The sequence below is a fragment of the Melanaphis sacchari genome, unplaced genomic scaffold (assembly GCF_002803265.2).
Source record: "Melanaphis sacchari strain LSU unplaced genomic scaffold, SCAv2.0 Contig87_pilon_pilon, whole genome shotgun sequence".
Taxonomy (NCBI): Eukaryota; Metazoa; Arthropoda; class Insecta; order Hemiptera; family Aphididae; genus Melanaphis; species Melanaphis sacchari.
Window position 1 is genome coordinate 84,790 of NW_020271618.1, and position 18,370 is coordinate 103,159.

Below are 18,370 nucleotides of genomic sequence, written 5' to 3' on the forward strand. Positions count from 1 at the left end.
TGTACTTAAATTACATAAATCAGAACTATTTACGTGCACGATTCGACATTAAAGTGAAATTTGGACAGCAGATATTTTTGTACCTACCACATATTATATGAAACATAATATTGTTTTGTTGTCAGTAATGTTTGGTGTACCTATCACTAGAACATAAAGGTATTGTATTTTTATGATTACTAAAAGATTTTTCTATTATATTTTACGAAAAAATTATTAGCCATTTTAATATTATAAATTATGGCCATAAGTTAAATTAGATACTGAAATACACCTTAATAAATTCCCGGTGTCAGGAATATTGCGAGGAATTTGCAAATCACTGGTTGTTGTATACCGCGCGTGATACAAGACAGAAGAATGCTAAAAAGTAAAAAGTCGCTGACTCTAGAATATTGTGAATATTATTAAATCCGTAGTTATATACACACCAGACACCGCGACGACAAACGTGTGTATATATGACAAATGACGCCACTGAAATTCAATACGTACATATATAGAAAGATAGATATAATAATATAGGCACCTACTATCTACATACGCATCGTCCGTCGCCGATCTGTCTAATTTATAATAATATTATACAGTTATTGGCAGCGGCAGTGCAGTTGTTCGGAATTCGACGATTCGGTACCGAGATTACGCAATGTACCTGTAGCCTACATCAACCTAGTGTTTACACATACACACACACCTGACATCATGAATAAATCTCGTCTTATCCGATAGCAAAATGCACCGTAGCTACCGGTTTTGCGGTGATTGCAGTGAGATAATATCGATTGGTCGGACGAACGATCGATCGTTATTATAATAATAATCGTCGGTCGTAATACGTGTTTCGTTTTATTGGCATATACGTTTTTTAATAATTATTATAAGGCATAATATTATAATATAAAACTTGCACGTTTATACCATTATACGCATTATATGGGGTGATCCATTTAATTTAAAACGCTCATTATTTCAGAAAACATAAACGTTTTTGAAAATATTTATTTTTTCATAATTTTAAATCGATACGAAACAACATTTGTATTTTATTTTAAGTTTTTACTTATTTAAGCGACAACTTCCTTTTTTTGATTTTATATTGTGAAGCAGAAAATCATTCGGAGTATTTTGATCTATTAAAATCGAATTTCGTAAAGTAGTTTGTTATAGTCATAAGACTCATAAGAGTAGACCAACATTTTGCGAAATACCCTCTAATCCCTATGTACCATTTCCATTTCGTTTATCAAGACATTAAATAGAGATTATAAGTTTTATCTAATGAATTGCTGATTAAGATTACAATTTTTATGGATTTAAATACCCCGAATAATATTTTGCTTTGGAATAGACGTTGTCATTGAAAAAGTAAAAAATTAAATTAAAATATTGTTTTTAGAAAAATGTTATTTTTTAACGACTTTTTTAATTATTTGAACGAATATTTTATTTAATAACCTTAATAGTTTTTGAAATAATGTGTATTTTACGTTATATGGATCACTCGGTATACATGCACGGCACATTATACCGCCGTGTGCGGCGTCTCGGCAGCAGTGAAATTTCAACGGCTTATACATAATAATAACGTATTACTATAAAAAATATATAAATTCTACGTTATAGACTATAAAGGTATATTATTATAATGCGTACACTACGGTCGGGAGTAATATATTAAACCGATGGTAGACCGGCGGACGGTGGTGGCGGTCTACTTGATATAAAATATTATTTTAAACGTAAGTGTCGGTGACCGACCGGTAGCGTACCAACAAATGTAATGTATACACTATAAATCGTATCCGAGTATAAATGTATAACAATAATATACGTATATTCCGGGGTATGTATATATAATAAATAAATATATAAACAAACAAACGAACGACCTCCGTTAGGTACATTTTTTTCTCTCTTTTAACTATCCGCACTATGTCAACTACACATAGTCCTGCAGCCGACGACGTGCGATGTAGTCCGTTTCCCTAGAAAACGTCGTAATGGAAGTTATAATACGTATGTATATTATTGTGATCAGTGGCGTTACGAGGATTGCTGAGGTCCGTAGTATAAAATATCCTAGAAGCTATTAAAAATTTAACAATAAACAAAAGAAAGTCGTTCACTATTTCAAACAGAAAAAATAAACATTGAATTTTAATAATTGATTTATGTAAAATTAATTAATTTAACATTGATATAAAACAAAAATATTAAACCGTGTTACGGGTCATTTACATATTTATAGAAACAATACGATGATCATGATTATTAAACTATTGTTTTATTGATTTTTATTCTACTAACTAATCAAAGCTTAGTTTTTAAAAAAATTATTTTTCTACAGATAGACGTATTAATGTATCAAAGACTCATTGGTTACTAGATAAATATTCAGAAATTCGTTTTAAAAGTGTACAATTAATAGTTTATACAAAAATATCATTATTATACGTATCTTATTTTAAACTCGTTAATTTAAATTTTGCACTTGGGGACCCGTAGCCATCTAGAACTCCAAACCATAAAGCCACTGATTATGATTTTTGCTGTACCGGGCACGGTAGTGCTAACCTAACCTGGGATGATTGTTGATCCATTATTGTCTTAAATCAATTTTTGCCTAGTACTTATACGGGCTATACGTCATATAGTCCCGAGGCAATGGTGAAAATAAAAATGATAATTATTTTAAAACATTGTCGTCACAAGCGCTTATAATAAAATAATACATACCTACTTGCAGCGTGGATTTCGGAAAACCAGTTGTCAAAATAACATTTTAACTAACATACGAATGTTCATGACGTGTGTATAATATTATTATGCATATATTTTGTGTTTATATTTTGTTAGCTCTCGAACAGGTATAAGATACGACACGCGAGCAAATTCTATTATTATTGCGTTATTCGTTCTTATGTTAAATTTGTTGTTAGGTACTCTAAAAAAAAATAAAACGAAACAATAGTCCTTAAGATTCTCTAAAAGCTATATTCGTTTTAAGTTTTGCAGTTATGACAAGCATGACTAAAAAAGTTGATATATTCAAGAACACTTTTGCGATTCTTTAAACATTATGGACCAACAATGGTTTTATACCTTCTTATGATTAAGTTTCTAAATGAAATATTTTAATTTGGTATTAAATAATGTCAAATTTTACATTAAAAACGATTATTATCTTAATTAATTTGGTAAAAAAATATATTACTTTAATCATTTTTAATTGTTATTTTATATGTATAACTTTTGTGCTTTAACTTAGCTATTATTTTTGCATAAAACCGAAATTTCCTCTGCGCACTTAGTAGGAGCTTTCCGCAAACTACTACGATAATACACGTACCACTAGATGAGTACCGCTTACTATCTAAAAATATGAAAAATTGTTTAAAATTAAATTTTCTAACCGCGTCTCTTGAAAAATAATGTAAGGTAGGATTCGATTGATTATCTTGTCGATTGTCTTCTAAAATAAAATACATTATTTCCGTATTATCAGTACCGATATTGTTCATATCCTAACCTAGGTGATTAAGCAATAAATAATACATTAATAATTTATTTTGCTTGCTCAAGGTATTTTATTTCAGGCGATATCATTACATTTTCAAATACCACACCTATAAGTACCAATTTGATAATTAATAATAATTATCGAAAATGATACATAAATGTAATTGACAACAAAACATAAACGATAGCGAGATATGTGGTGCGTGTATCATTTATGTATATAATGTAAACAGCGTTAAATTAGGTATTGTAGTATACATATATTATTATTATTATAACTAGGGCTAGGATTTTAATGATTTAAAAAACCAAAAAAATGATCAAAAAAAATGACCTCATAAAATCCTCGAAAAAAATGATTTTATTAATAAATTAATAAATAATAATTTATATTTTAAGGATATAAATAAATTCATCTTCTGGTATAATGGCCAGCGTCATTTGTTCTGAAATTAATATATTTTGAAATAAAATAATATTGTAAAACTAAGATCTAAATTTAAACTAAACTTAAATTGAATAATTAATTGATGAAGATAACACGTAATCGAATATAATTATCTGTTATTGCTCGGTTAGTCCAACGAGTATATTTGATATTACACAAACTATTGTTATTTTGAAATATTAAATATTTTTAGAAAATATGTTAACGATTTTATTTTAATGTTGTATCTTTATATGATTATACAATATAACAACCATTTAAAAAATCTATTTAAAAATTTTTAAAAATATTACCCAGATTTCAATAAAATATAAAAAAAATCATGTAAAATTGAAAAAATGACCTCGAATTAAAAAATAAATACAAAACATGCAAAATAAAAACTATATATTTGAACTCGTAGATGACCAAATCACATTTTGTGCTTGAAAAACTATATCCTGTAAATCCTTAAAAAAAAATGCAAAACTCTATACTATCCTATCCTTGATTATAAGACATGTATACAATGGTCGTAAGAAACGACGTCATAAATGTTAATATTATTATGATTTAACCGATTTTGCGGTATTTGAATTGTACGAGTCACTGAAATTACTGAATTATATAAGAAATACAGTCGTTTTCTTTGTTCGCTAAATAACAAACACGTATATTATTATTAAAAGAGCACGACTGTTTTCGATTTTTTTTTTTTTAAATTCCTTTTTCGCGCTCGTAAACACAGAATAAGTATATGTTGTACGAGTATATAGGTATTCAGTTTGCCAACAGGATATATACTGACATATTGCAACGAATAATATGCGTTAAAGCAAATGTATGATAATAAAATATATTATCCCCCGTCGCCAGTTCGTACCAACAACAACAACTACAACAATAATTATAATATGTTATAATGTTATTATATCATGGCACATACATACACATAGATCGTCGCCGCCGCAGCCTCTATCGGTAGCACAGGTTCTATAAGGATCTAGATCATTTTTTATTATTTTATTTTTTTGTTTTGTTCCTACCGACCTTGACATTAGACGTCGACTACCATTGCCGGGAGAGAGGTGTTTGGAAAAAAATTAATTAAATCGACTATTATGATTGTATATATTATATTCGAATCGCGTGCGTGCGTTGCGAAATAAATATTATACGAATCGGATTATTCACACGACTCATACATAATACACATATATACACATATATTACATTATATAATATATACCGGCCGAGTGAATATATTTCTACAATAGATCTGCATACTATGTGTGTGTTAGTATACCTATCAGCTACTTAAAGATATTTACTGATTGCGGGAAAACACTAAATCCGTGTACGCATAGTTAAATAAGAAATTCACACATGATTGCGTGTACAAATTTATCAGTATTGAAATATTTTAAAAGATATTGAACGACTGAATTTTTACCGAAAAGCTGTGTTTTAGTTGATCAATTTAATTCGGAAAAATGTAACGTTAAAATGATTTTAAGATAGTACGGTGTGGATTATTTATCAATTTTCGTGTTTGCCGATCAAGATTATATAATACGCTCTCATGATTTTATATGGTTTATCGTACAATTTATCCGCCATAATTATAAAAATTACCCGGATTAAGTTCCATGATAATCATATGGTGCAATTATAGGATAAATATTCTGGGATGGAGAGAATTTTTTTAACTCAAGGACAGAATAAAAATAATTTGTTCAGAACAAACTGATATTTAATACAAGAATTCTAATTTGTCTGCTATTATTATTATGCTCTATAATGTTGTGATTTTTTTATCTGTATTGTCTTCACTGCACAATTCGCATTTGACAAATTCAACGTATTTGATTTGCGAATTTACAGACCTCTAGTGTCCTAAACAGCTCTTGTACAACATAACATTATATATAGTTGAACGTATAGCCATACCTCGATATTTGAGAAAAGTTTTTAACGAAACACAAACTTCATATTTTACAAAGGATTTTGTAATCCATGTTAAAGTGAAAAAAATTGCTCTCGTGGACGTTTTTCAAGTTCGCTGACCGCCCCTCAAATTAAAGATATCTCGTGTTTAAATATTGCGGAAGACGTTGGCACGAGTTTGAAGTTTCACTTTTGTCGGACGACGGTCGACGACATCGCGCAGACAAGTTTTCTAGAGCAGATTTTATTATTATCATTATTGTAGTCGACAGACGTCGTTTGAGCACATGCAATATTTATGTGTACAAGTGCACGCATATATTATTATTTATATATTGACCGTAGAGTGTTGTCGCTTACCGATATTATAAAATTACGTTCGTAATAGAAACATAATATGTTATATTATTCACACCTATAGTTTTTACTTGCACGATTGTTTCGGTCTTACATAACCGTAAATGATAATAACAATAGGAATACCCGGGTACACGTTCATATACTCCTTACAATTGGTGATTTTTATCAAAGACTTAATATCATTTCAAAAATGTTCGTATTTTTAACAAATATATATTATTTTTTTTTAAATATAATTTTAAATTATTACAAAATAACATTAAATATAAATGTAAATATTATTATTTTTTATCTTTATCATTAAGTTTTCTAATATTTTTAACAACAACATCAAGTTTTGATTTCTTTTAATACAGTAGAATATTATTTGAAGTAAATACTTCGATGTACAAAAATCGAATTTTGGACAATTTCACAGTTTATGAAATAATATCATTCAAAGTTCAGATAAGTAAAGTATAGGTAGGGTGCTAGAGTAGTATCCCGTAATGTATTTGTTTACTGCTTCGATCATCTAAATTTATAAATAATCAAAATATTGATGCATCGACATTTTTTTGAATAATATTATAGTATTTGGGAGTATGAAATCAAAAATTATTTTTATAATTTAAAAATGTTTTCAAACCAAATCCAGCAAAGTTCTAAAAAGATACTTAATAGGTGTACAACGGGAATCTGCAGTGTACTACGAATCTCGCAATACATAAGTACGCGAAATCGACGTGTATTCGTTTCCACGGAATTAATTTTTCAACATCATTAATTAATTTTTAGTAGTGTGTTTTTCATTAAAACTGTTATCCATAGTCCACAAGTTTGAAATTACGACCACAGTAGAATACAATAATAATTATTTGATTGATTTATTGTCACTTCCGTTACAATAAAATAAAATTACTTCAATAATAAAGTATATAATATCATAATATTTTATTAACATAGATACTAATGATAAAATTTTTTATTGTTCTCTTTGCATCGTGCATAACATATATATTTTATTGAACCTTGTAACAAACCGACAATATCTATAATACTCCAATTAATACCGTTTAGTAATATTATGTGCTTTTGTATTTTACACCACCACCGCCACATTACCATTTGTGTGAAATCACTTACCCACCATATTTAAATATTTTATTATAAATATATATTACTTAATTTGCTATACACTTTGAAACTAATTACATTTATTATCTTTTCCTTCTCGTTTACCTTTAAAATAAATGCAATCTGTATTTGTAGTGAATGTACTTACTATATTGTTCCTGAATGTTTTCTACGTTTCAGACAATATTATCCATTTTGTATTTATAAAACAAAATTATTAAGCGATCACAACTGCAATCTTTAAATTACGTTTACTAATATTCAGGCCGAACGGTGATTGTTATTAGACACTAAAATATGGTAATGAATTGAATGTTTTTTTTATTGATTTTTAATTTAGCCACATTTATCGTATTTTTGGGTTTGGAGATTTACGACGCATCGGTCGCAGTAGTCGGTAGACTTAATTTTTAAAATACTACGATCCGGCCTATAACGATCTGCTCGTATTCTTATCTTTTAATTTGCGGCATATCGCCAAGACCAAACAACAAATACATGTATATGATACCGAAAATACTAATAATTCTTAATAGCGGAAGGAAATAATATTATTGTCTAGTATTCATTATCATTTTCTAACGATATCGGGTAACGATATCATATATAATGATGCTATATTTCACCATACACTTCATCATAGCATTTTTTTTTTTTTTAGATATTTTAATTTCATTTGTCTAATTTAAATATTACTTTTATCAAACATGATTATTAATAACCCTGCTATTATTCTAATAAATAATCAATAAACAATCAAGTAGTTTTTTTTCTTATTATCAATTTTATCTGTGTAATTTAAGCATTTTTACCTTTTAAAAATAGTTACTCATTTTTGTTTTTGCAAGGCAAACTTCCGTGATATTTAAAATTGCAAATTCTGGATGTCGATTTGCAAGCACACCTGTTTGTTTTGCATTTTGTCTTAGATTGACATCAAGTATATCCTTGTGTCCCAAAATGCTATTTACAAGAGTTGTTTCCCGTAGTGTTATTAGTTTTTCTGCATAACCTGCTGATTTCAAAATAGTATAGTTCCGTTCAATAAATTTGCTTAGCAAAGATTTATTTCTAATCTCGTGTACATATATTTTAAAAATCCACTTTCAGTGCTTACAATTCAAAAAAAAATAATTAATTTTTATTATACGTTTAAATACGAATATGATTAAAATTCCTGTTATAACCGCTAATAAATTTCTCAGTGATTCACGAGCGCGTTCTACATAAGGAATACTCGAACATACTATAGTTCTAACACCAAGTTTATCAGATTTTCTGTTTGATGTTTTAATGATTTTTTAAACCCGTTTTTCTAAATTATGTACAGATGATTGATGGGCGTTAAATACATTTTGTTTTTGTTGATTAAATAAATAAACATATTATTATAGTTATTAACTTATATTTAAATATACTAAACTATTACATTTTTTTTTTTACTAAGTACTAGGTCACTAATGCATGGTTTGTTTTTTTCGGCTTTCTCGTCTTTGTTTGATTTAAAAATTCATTCAATATCTTTCTTAGATTTCAAAGAGCCAATTTCATTTATCGGTTAATTGAATTTCTATAACACCTAAACGAGCTAGTGCTAGACAATCAAACATCGCCTTATAAGGTGATTGATCAATACCAAAAAGAAATGTATGAATCAATTCAAATTATTTTCAAAATTGTTTATCATACATTCATGTCTGATTGAAAAGCATGTTTTTTTTTTGAAATTGAATTAATTTTAATTCGGATGGTCAATCTGTTGATTTAGTTTCCATCATTCATGTCGCCAACATATTATCTTCTGCGTATCAATTAAATCTAATTACACGCAAGTTGTACGCTAAATGCAAAATTGATAAGAAAAATCTTTTTTGGTTAGATAATTTTTTTTTTCATATCAGTCAGTACAAAGATTTAAAAAAATCATGATTGTTTTTTTTTTACTTTTATTTTATTTTAGTCATACGATCACACCGTGACCGGCAGCTATATACGTAGACACGTAGTTGAGTCGAGAAGAATATCGAATAGCCCTTCATTTTTAACAAAATATAATGTATACCTACTATCATTATCATATTTCATAGCTTTAAGCGCTCATTATTATTTATTAAAATAGTGTCGTACTTACAAATATTTCTATAATTACTCTTGAATTTTGTTTTAATATCTTGGATAGTTTTATATTTTCTATGCGACGATTGTATTCTTCATTATTTGTGAAGAATTTTTTGTCATCATGTTTATCACCAATAATTAATGCAATTACCTTATTAAATTAACTTCACATTTTATTCGAATCCATTTTTAACAAACGCACTGAATGCGTAAATAATAAATATGTATTATACTAAGAAGTAAACACTATTACACGAACCGTGTTGAATGTACATGTTAGACACTTTTAATATAATATATAGATGTTGCGATACCTTTATTCGATATACGATAATTATACTTTATAGTATACCTACGGACTTTGACACCCATGACATTTTTCATTCAACCATTTTATATGTATCATTCGTTTCCCCAACTGATAATCTTGGAACACGGACAATAATTGACAGTTGACACCAAGTTTGACAGGTGACGATTACGGTTATTAATACGTCGCCGTAGCGAGTTAGTTATTGTTCTAATAGTTACATTGTAAAGCCGGTCTAACATGACCTGCATCATCATGCGGTAATCGACAATGCTTTCGTGTAAGAAAGCGATGCGTGGTAATATTGTCTAATAAACTGTTAAAATGATGACGATTCTTAGGATATGTACCATTTCCATCCGCTATTAGGAATTATCGTCATTTCCGAAATTTTCAACATTTTCGGTAACATATTATTATGTGACTGCACGGCTAAGACGTGTATTGTGTATCAGTTGTATACATTTTGATTACGTACATAATTTTTCGTTCCATAATATAACTATCGATAATAATAATTTCGAACGTTCATTTACGCGTTACAACCTTAAGAGCTGCTGTGCGCTCATACACAAACCTTATGATGTTCATTAGGAAACGTATTAGATATGTTCAAAGTTGTTTGCATCCGCGCAGACGAGCTAGCGCGTGGAAAATAAATATGTCGAGATACTACTTGCGCTTATATCTACGAGTACATCGATCACCATCACTTATCATAATCGTAATAAATTATTATTTAAAATTTCGACCCACAGACACAACAATATTATTATCACGATCAATCACTACGACCACGGCAGCGCAGCAACATATTATAATATAGGTGCACACATTGTCAGCACGACTAGGACAGCATATTATTATTATTATTTTTATTGAATTGTTCTTATATTATTATATCATTGTCGCGTTGCGTCACACAACCGAACCGGTTGAAACCGTATCACTGGACCGAGTGTTACATATATGTGCATATTATACGGGTATCCGCATGTAATAATAATAATAATAATATAACAGTCAATAGGTGTATGAACGCATGTGTGTGTGTCCTGTGATATATAATTCGACTGATACGAATACATGTCACTATTATTACTATTATACGTTTGTGCAATTGGAGGCTCACTTCGGTGTAATGACGACGACGGTTCGAATGTGACTCGGCAAATTATTTCAATACAACATATTAATATTAATATTAATCGTCTAATCAAACTCGACCTATACCTAATGCATATTAAATAATAGTCGATATAATATCTAATGATATCTGATTAAAAACGTAAGTGCACAGTGCTCTGATTTGGTCTGCGACTCTACAGTCTACACGCAGGAGACGGCGGAAAGCAAAAGTAAATAAGAAACTCACGTGTATTATTATCGTTGCGCCTGACGCACGCGATCCGGCAAATACGGTCCAGTGATGTGCCGATCGTTATAGCGAATTCTACTTGACATATCCGTCCCGCATCAAGGTTGAACGAGGATCGTCTAAAATTTTAGAAATGTGTTTCCCTTTTTCTTTCGAACTGTCCCGTTCTTGAATTACATTCACGAAGATTTGTGTTTGAAATCAATTCTAAACACGAAAATAATTATTAAATATCAATACATTATTTTATATGCGTAGATATAGGTAGCGCGTACTATTCCGTATATAGTCAATATTATTTTACTATTATTATTATATTGTATGTTATACATATAGTAATATGGATTATGATCTTTTATCAACGGCGACCAATTATTGATCAAGATATAAAGATTAAATTAGAAAGTTAATTTTAATTTTGTGTTATTGCCTTTTGAAATGAAAGTTGAAACGTTATAGTTATCAAGTTATGTCGAAGATTTAAAGTGTCCCCCTTGAGTACAGGTACTATACATATTATATACTATTATATATAATATATATATTATGTCTTGTGGGTATGTGAGTTTGAACGTTCATGCGAACCTCGTCAAACGAATTCAAAATCGCTTTCTATTGAAGGGGAAAAAAATTGTCATGTTTGATCGACAAAATGCAGATTCGAATTTTTACTTTCAAACAATCATTCGACCCTGTCTTGTTGTTTTTTAGGTAGTACCTAGTTGTACATTAACAGTATGTGTGTGAGCGCTCGAATATTTATATAGGTACAGAATAACTATGCGATATACCTACATGAATTATTTATGCTGTTCGTTGTATTTTAAATTTTGAAGGTTATAAATAGTCTCAATCAAAACCTATATAAAATGATTTTATTTATTTATTTATTATATTTTTTTTTTTACTTTTCAAACGTTTTAACTGAAAAAAACGAAATACATAACACACATAACAGTTTTCAATTATATTTACTGAAACGTGTTATTTATTAATCAAGGTCATAAAATAACTAAGTACAAAGAACAATATTATACACTATCCAAACCATTAATTGTCTTTCTTTTGCATACTATGCCATTTAACACAACATTTTTCAACATTTATATTATAGTGACACACTATAAAAATATTTTATAATTATTGCGATACACAATAAAAAATAAAAATAATAAGTAATCTTTATTATTTAATTTTAATAAGTACCTAATATAAAATTAAAAAACAACAAAGAAAATATATAACATAAAAAATAACGATATATGTCGATAACAGATAACTTATTTTTGATCATCACGTAAATTATAATATCAAACACTTATCAATTTTTCTACATTGTGTCATCAATATTTGCACATTTTGTATAATTTAATATAGGTACTTGGTGATACTATTGTGTACGTATGTGGACTTATTTGCTGACACATTGATTGAGAAAATATTGATTTAACGCAGGACACTCATTATTTATAAATTATCAACGTCTTTGAAAATGTTTACATAATTTTAAATCGTTACAAAATATAGATTTTACTATTTTTAATCGTTACTTTTTTATAACAACATCCAATTTTAATACTTTATGTATTCTTCGATACATAGAAAACAAGTTTTTAAGCTGAATGGAATGATACCTTGTAATATATTTGTCCACTACTTCGTTTATTTAAACTTTTAAACACTTATACTTTATACATTTATTTGTCCAAAGTTTGGTTTTTATAGATCGAAATATTTCGTACAACGTTCTACTTTGGAATACGAAATAAAAATTTATCATTCAAAAGAGTAAAACCTTAAAAATATAAAATACTAAAAATATTAATTTTAATCAAAAATGTTGTTTTGTAACTACATAAAATTATGTAACAGAAATTTTATCAAAAACGTTAATATTAACTGAAATAATGGGTATCTTATATGTTAAATCAGTTACCCCGTATATATCTATATTAAAATATATAGCTTAACAATATAATTTTGCAAGCTAAGTATTTATTATTTACGACCATTTGAATACGACTTATGTCGCGTATAGATCCATATTTTATTATAATAAAAAATGAAAACATTATATTATACATGATTTATGACGTCATATGACCAAAAATGGTAAATGCATACTCCATGTTCTCATTTATGTCGCGTGGTATTATTTTTAATGTATTTAAAATTTTAATGTGGATAAAAAATATAATAATGCTATCCGAATATTAAAACATTTGATACAATATAATATAATGTTATAACATGGGCTATATAGACAGACAGAGAGAGATGGTAGAACGTCATTAAATGTAATATTAAAACATCATCAGCTGTAATATTAATTTGCTACTATTTCGTTCTAACCTTCGGCGAGATTCTAAAATACATTTCATTCGCACGATATATCTTAAAGATATCAAAGTAATTACAAATCCGTGTGGCCCTAAATTACTAAAAACCTGTTTGCGGCAATAGTATTTTAGTCACTTCTAAATAACATAACGATATGATATAAATACAAGAGGATAAATTGCTGCTTGAGCTGTGTTTAAAAAAAAAAAAAACAAAACAAAACAAAAATATGTATTATTATTATTATTATTTTAACGTATAATGTTAAAATTATCAATAATTATTTCAACGTATTAATGTGTTGATATCATTTACGGTTTATGGTATCATAATTTAAAACATTATTGAACTCTTTAAAATTGTTTGCTGGTTTCTTTTTCCGCTATAAAGTTTCTGTGCGTATTAGCTAACAAAAATTGAAATACAGTGTGACAGTTTTTTTTTTTTATTATTTAGAAAAAACTAAGCTTGTCGCGGAAGCGTTTTCGATTATATTAATAAATGTTATATTCGATTCATTGCGATCTAAATAAACTGACGTATTTTAGTTTTTTAAGAATATATAATAATATATTATTGTAACCGGTTTCTATATAATTATTGTATATATTAAGAAAAAATATTGTATATATATTTTATTGCTTTGATCTCCGATTACGCGAGTTTTTGTCAATTTATATCAACGATCAATGTTGAAATAAAAGAACGTTTTATCAAAGCTTGCGAAAATCTAAAACTATTTTATACAGAAAATAATGACTACCAAACCTTCTGAGTTCATGATTTTTAATGTATTTATAAATTATAAAATGTTTTAAATTTAAATAGAATCTGCCCGAGTGGAAGCTAACTTACTTATTCTTCACACTTTCACAACGGCTCAGCACTTGGCATTTAGATAGGTACCTATATATATTATACAATATACACTTACATAACATACATTTTTATCATATAATTGTATGTCTATTCAATAAAGAAATATAAAAATAAATATGTAGCATATGGGTACTATCCTAAGATAGTATATGGGCTATTTCTTTAAAAAAAAAAAAAAATTAACATATATAACTTTTTCAATAGTTAGTATTTGTTTATAAGTAACGATAACATGGAATGAAATAAATTATATTTATAATGTTGTAATATAATATATACATTATACCTAATATTATCACATAGTTAGTTGAATTTATTTGTAACGTTTACTACTTTATAGTGACAATATAATACTATATTCACATATTATATAGGTACCTGCTAGTACCTACACAAACATTTGAGGTATTTAGATCATAAACATATTATCATTTCTTATCGTTTACCGTTACATTATTTACTCCCCATATTAATTGGTAATCATAAGCACGTGGTTACGATAAGTAATGACAGTATTTTTATACCTTCTAAATCAATAATAATAACCGTACCTACATTCGATGATTAAGAAGCGTTCAAATTTGTTCTTGATTACTAGTGGAAACAAATCTAAAAAATGCAATTGTCAGTTATCACTGAAATTCAGTTGTATGCCTTTTGTGTGTATGTTAAAGCGTTAAATTCATTTATTACTTTCAGTCATGTTTGATGCATAAAATTATGTATTAAATAAAAGTATTATTATTATATAATTATGATAAAATTAAGAAATTCTATTTTTAACAAAAATCTCTGTATGAAAAAAATATAAAATACAATTTTTGAAAATATTAATATATATACATTTTTAAATAAAGATAATAGCAGTTTGAATGAAATCAAATTTATCTGCACCCAGGGTAAAAGAGATGGACAGCAGACTATATAATAAACTGTAGTCCCTCTCCTTGCATTCTATTTCAGGACTATTGTAAATTCTACTGATGATAAACACTCCTGGATCTACTTCAAAACTACTTGAAGTTCCAAAAACTATTTGTAAATTCTCTCGAGTCTGTTATAACTTTGTTTGTACGTTATAAATTAATTCTAATAATATTAAATGAACATACAAATTTTAGGAAACTTTATTTTTTTTTGTTTATATAATCTATGTTTTTTTAGTATATAAGTTTATCTTAACTTTTAGTATAAGAGTTTTTACATATTTCGTTTTATTTATCGTAAGTTTGAACTTTAATGAACATTCCAGTTTGAAAATCTTTTTGATTTTTATGAAAATATGTAAATGGAGTAATTCACAACCGTTAGTTTTATTGGGAGATGTAAAGTATGTTCATTAATATATGTCTGAACTAAGTATGAAGCAAAGTTTCAAATTTATCATTTTGAGTTGACATTATTGCACATAATGTGACTACATTAACGTTCCCAACATTAAATTTAATAGAACTTGGGAGAGTTTACATACTTTCTTCTGGTAAATATAATGTTAATGTTAAAAAAGTTTAGTAGTTTTAAAAATCAAGAAAGTTTACCACCTCTTTTATTTCTAAGATATCATACCCATTAATCTCTCCCAATAATACTTATAATATTCACATGTTTATATCTTTTTAAAAAACTACTGTCTAATTTATATAAGATGGTAAATCAGTGGTAAAATAAGTGAATATATTTTATGCCCCCCTTTCGGTCATTCCTAGATTCGGTGCCTCTGTTAACTACGCGAAATATGATATAGTGACTATAAAATCGGATTTTGATAGCCGTTTTTACGCCATAGAGAGTGAAAAATGAAAGCTGCGATTTACGATCCTACAGAATGTAATTTATTTAACAATATATATAACTTCGGTTCATGGTGTGATATCTTATTTCATTATGTTGAGAGGCGCAGCCGCCGAATATGACAAAGTGAAAACCTATACGCGCGAACACGCGCTATACATAAATGTAAAGGTACTAACGTTACAATTAGATAACTACAACTATATAGGTATCGTAGCTCACATTATAATGTTATATCGTGTTCGTAAGCACGCAAACCTTGCATAATAACCGCGTTGCACACAATGTACAACGAAACTTGTTGAGGCGCATAAAGGTGCATAATAATCGCACAACGATAGTTAATAATTAAGAAACATAATATTACTTATATAATATATATGTCATCTACATGCAAATCGAAAATGCGATATCGTCGTTAAACACCTATTCTACGAACACTTATCGATGATCTTAATAACATACTTTTCATAGACGCGTGTGTGCTATACAAACAATACACAATTATTATGTATACCGAAATATTTTTATAACGTTATTATTTAATAATTAATATATATATATTATATAGTTATTAAAAGTTGTTTTAATTCGTTTATATATACATTATATTATATTGTATTATATACGTTATTGTCAATAGTCGTGTCCGCCCATTATACAGTATGGAGCACGTACCCCTCACATACGTTACCATACAGTGACACTTGACGTATTTCGGTTATAATATCCTCGAAAAAGTTATCCCACGACAAAATACCCCGCGTAAATATTAATTAAGATCTTAAATCTCTATTGGCCAACCTAGCGTGAATAGAAATCGAAGACAATAATTTTTTAGTACAGTTTTTATTCGATTTCTTTTTCTCTGTCGTTAAGTATGTCATTATATAGCAATCATTTAATAACCCTTATTATAATTTTGGGTCTTGGCCTGTTAAGTCGCGAAAAAAAAAAAGAAATTCAACAAAACCGTGACGTTTTTTCTTGCAGGTTGACCGATTACAATCCTGCCGATTACAACGGAGTGATGTACATTTACTCGCCCGGGCCCGTCAGCGACTGCGGTCAAGCGATGGACGGTCAGCAACAGCAACACCAGCAGCAGCAACAGCAACAGCAACAGCAACACAACCATCAACTACTCCAGCTACAACAGCAACAGCTACAGCTACAGCTGCAGCAAATCCAACAGCAACAGCAACAGATATCGCCTCCGGCAAGTCCGCCGGACGACAGCGACGGCGGCGGAAGCGGAAACGCGATCGCGGCCGAATCGAAGTTCTTGGTGCGCCAACTGATGGCCGCCACCACGACGACGACGGCGGCGCCGACGCTCTTTGTCGGCCACCAACGCGGCGGCGGCGGATCGTCGGTCGTCCCACAAACAACATACCGGCCGCGGCCGGCGACTCGCGGCCGCCGTTTCGGCGTGCACGGCGGCCATGATGGCCCCGTCGATCGCGCCACAGCGTGAAGAACAGTGCGCGCCACGAAGGCCTACCGGCCACAGGCGCTGCTCGAGACGAGTCACGGCGGCGGCGCGGTCGGCGACCGGCGGCACGCGCGCCAAAGACGTCCGGCCAACCACTCGTAGGTCACCGGGATGCGCAGGTACACCCGCCTCGCACCTCAAGGCGCACCTGCGCGACACGAGCGAACCGTACCGGTCTGTTGACCGGTGCGATGCTGGACCAGTTCGCGCGGTCCGCGAAACTGACCCGGCACTTCCGCCAAGCGCGCACCGACCGGCCGTTCAAGTGCCGGCTGTGCGACCGCGCGTTCTCCCGGTCCGATCATCTGTCGCTGCACATGAAACGGCACAACGTCTAGAGGTCGCGACGGGGCGTGACGCCTTTGCGCGCGGAATGCGGCGCGACGGGGGGAATCGGAACAAAAAAAAAAAAAAAAAAACTTCGGCGCGGAAATTGCAATTATTATTAATAATAAAAATTTCAAATCACTTCGTCGTCTACCGCGACTGTTCGCGGTGTAGGTTAGGTACCGGTGTAGTGTATAGTCGTACGTATATTATAGTGTCGCACGATTTTTTTTTCTTTTTTCTATTTTGTTTTTCCTCGTTATCGTGCCATGCAACAGTGATATGCGTTTCCGTAGCTGCATAAACCTACATACGCGTTCTATTGTAGCCGTAACCATCGTATTATATAGGTAGTAATTA

General features: G+C 29.9%; 1 pseudogene; it reads left to right on the plus strand.

The window, feature by feature from the left end:
• Positions 1-18,113, plus strand: part of LOC112602387 — an 81,722-nt pseudogene extending 63,609 nt beyond the window's left edge.
• The last annotated feature ends 257 nt before the right edge of the window (positions 18,114-18,370 follow it).